This window comes from Schistocerca americana, chromosome 4 (genome assembly GCF_021461395.2).
Source record: "Schistocerca americana isolate TAMUIC-IGC-003095 chromosome 4, iqSchAmer2.1, whole genome shotgun sequence".
NCBI lineage: Eukaryota > Metazoa > Arthropoda > Insecta > Orthoptera > Acrididae > Schistocerca > Schistocerca americana.
This window is the reverse complement of record NC_060122.1, coordinates 490,307,744-490,311,385: the sequence shown is the minus strand read 5'-3', so window position 1 is coordinate 490,311,385 and position 3,642 is coordinate 490,307,744.

Genomic DNA, 3,642 nt, shown 5'->3' with positions numbered 1-3,642 from the left:
TCTCTCTCTCTCTCTCTCTCTCTCTCTCTCTCTCTCTCTCTCTCTCTTCCCCCCTCCCCCCCCCCCACACACACAAACTTGCATCAACAGATATACAACCAGTCAAAAACAAGTGAAAGCAAAAACGGTAAAGACGGCACCGAGAATGGCAGCTGAAATGTTGAGTAACAAAAGCACGGTAGCTATACGAAAAAGGGGAGACTCATATGCAGTCCGAAAACAAAGGAAGTAGGTTACATTACAGTTGTTCGCCCACTGCTTGAATGCTGCTAACCGGTGTGGGATCCGTGACAGACATGGTTGGTAGAAGAGATAGAGAAGAACCAACTGAGAGCAGCGTGCTTCATTGCAGTATCATTTAGTAATTGCGAAAGCATTACGGAGATGATAGGTAAATTCCAGTGGAAGACTCTGCAAGAGAGACGCTTAGCAGCTCGGTACGGGCATTTGTTGAAGTTTCGAGAACATACCTTCACCGAGGAGTCAAGCAGTATATTGCTCCCTCCTTCGTATATCTCGCGAAGAGACCATGAGGATAAAATCAAAGAGATTAGCGCTCACACAGAGGCATACCGACAATCTTTCTTTCCACGAACAATACGAGACTGGAATAGAAGGGAGAACCGATAGAGGTACTCAAGGTACCCTCCGCCACACACCGTCAGGTGGCTTGCGGAGTGTGGCTGTATATGTAGATGTAAATCGTCGTTGAATGAACAGTGTGACTGTAGGGAAACATACTTCTTTGCACGGTATGACGATGTACTTTAAGACTGCTGCAGCCTCCTCTATATACTTTTATAATAATGAAATCAGGAGCTCCATTACTACTGGGACTAACAATAGCAGCTAAGAATATTATTGTTGTACGTATTAGCGTACCAAAGCTATACCCGTAGATGGCCACTTAATTTCTCTCATTTTTATAACTAAATATCTAAGGATTTTGATAACTCTAATATAAATACTACTTGATTGACAAACAGTCATTCATTCTTTTACTGATGTAACTAACGCGTATTTTGCATATACCACATGTGCTTCCTTTATTAGACGATTTTCTGTCGCCAGTAAACGTGGTGACGATTTTTCGTTTTGTTTTTTATTTAAGCGCCTGGAAAATCTTAATTTCGTGTTATCTCACACAGACTCTCTTTATAAGGATACAGTACTATTATGTTATAGGAAATATTTCGTGTAGTGCTAAATAGTACCTCGAGATTCTGAAGCCAGCACTTATCAGTTTTATAGTCAGGTTCTTTGACATTAGTGTATAGTACTTGGGAGTGATCACGTCAGTTGTTTCTTCCGACCACTGGAGGTATTAATGTGGCAGTCAGTTTCTTCGGTACTATCGTCTATCAAAGCTGAAACACGACGATCGACTTCCAAGCCGTCGAATAGCTGCCGACGCCCCCTCAGCGTTCCGTCCTTTGCCACGGTGCCTGTGGTGCTCCTCTCTGGAGCGTAACTATCGATACCGCCAAGCCGTTTCCATGGTAATCAATAAGCCATCTCTGCTACGACTGCTTTCAGCGATTTTATACAAATGCCCATAGAGGGTGCTCTGCACACAAAACCGATAAGTCATCTTCCGCCGTACGCAACCACCAGGCGCCATCATGGGTATTAACTTTTTTTGTTATTATTGTAGCTTCTATTCTGGATGTTTTCTATCCATGTTACTAAATTTTATAGAACTGGCTCTGAAAAATGTATTACTGCTTTATTAGAGTGTTTACGGCTTGAAGATGGCCTAAATTGTAGACCGAAAAAGGTTGTCAACCAAAATAAACGTCTGTTGCTATCGAGACTGTTTTACTGAATTGCAATATAATCAGTCACAAATGCAATGATTATGTATCATAACGGATATTTTCAGCCAAATTGAGATATGCTATTATCAGACCCCTTTAAAAGAAAGGTAACAGATATTAATAATAACTCACCAGGCTCACTACCCGCCTTCTTCTTAAAGGTGCTGGAGAAGATTATGTGCGCAAGAACGATAATAAACATCACTCAACATAAAATACTTAGCCATCCGCAATGTTGATTTCAACACAGTCTCTCCAATGGGCATTCGTTTTTTCAAGTCACTAATCAAATAATACAATTATGAATGATAAAAATATTGCCAATTGGTATTCTCTGTCACTTGTCAAAAGCTTTTGGTTGTAAAGTTCACAGTATTCTCCTAGGGAACCTCAAATATTGTGTTACCAGAGATCTTGTAGGCAACCGGTATTTATACCATGTAACTAAAAGGATGCAAAGTGTCTTAATAGAGAATCGCAGGAAGTGTACACGACGGAACAGTGTGTTCAGAACGGCGAAAAATTATTACAGATATGCCACAGAGATCGATATTGTGTCCAATCTTCTTCTTTTTAAATATAAATAATCCTCCACCGTATGTACGATAAGCAGAAATACTTCACTTTGCTGACGATCAAACTATTATAATCAAACCTAAATAAGAAATTTCGACATTTGAAAACGTAAATAAAATGTTCTTGAAACTTGAAAACTGATTCGCTGCGAATGGACTGTCGCTGAACTTAGATAATACATAATTCCCGTAATTCAGTACTGAACAAGACCTGAGCACAACCGACAGAAATGATGTATAAGAGTACATCGTCAAATGAAAGAAAGTATTGTAAATTCTGTCTGTATTCATATATGCGAAACTGAACTGCAAGTCACATGGTTCAAATGGCTCTGAGCACTATGGGACTTAACATCTCAGCTCATCAGTCCCCCAGACTTAGAACTACTTAAACCTAACCAACCTAAGGACATCACACACATCCATGCCCGAGGCAGGATTCGAACTTGCGACTGTAGCAGCAGCGCGGTTCCGGACTGGAGCGCCTAGAACCGCTCGGCCACAACAGCCGGCCAAGTCACATGTTACCGATCTTCTTAAACTTCTCAACTCTGCAACTTTTGATATCAGTTTTTGGAGGTTAAAATGTCAAAAAGTGAACTTACTGTTACTGTTTTTATTCACTAATGTCTTATAGCATCATATGATTTCCACTGTAATCACACAGCGATAGTGTAGCAGAGGAGGGAGTGTGGTATTCAGCCATAAAAAAATCTTTGTCCACCTAGTCAGTGATGCAAAGAAATTAGTAAACAACAAAATTAACTTAAAACACAAATGAAATTATCTCTATTTCTCAACTCATTCTGCTCCACAGAATAATTTTTGAGTATGTAATCAGTGTATGTAAGAAGTAGCTCAAGACAATTATGTAAAAAGTCAGCAAGTTGCCATATCTTTCGATCCAGAAGTCTACTATAATAGTTAGGCTGATTCGTTGCTTAGCAAGAGCTTACAATTATGATCCACGGTACATGCAACAAACTAAACAGCAGACATTAAACTTGGGAAAGATGAATTAGCAGAAATGAAGGAATTCTGCAACCTTGGAAGCATATTAACCGATGGCAGACGAAACGAGGAGACTTTAAGAAGCAGACAGGTATAGGCAAAGAGACCGCTGGCGGATAAGTCTACTAGTATCAAACACAAGTATTAATTTAAGGAAGAAATTTTTGTGATTGTATGTCTGACACACGGCACTCTATGGCAATAATTCTTGGCTTGTGAGTAAACCGGAACGGAAGGGA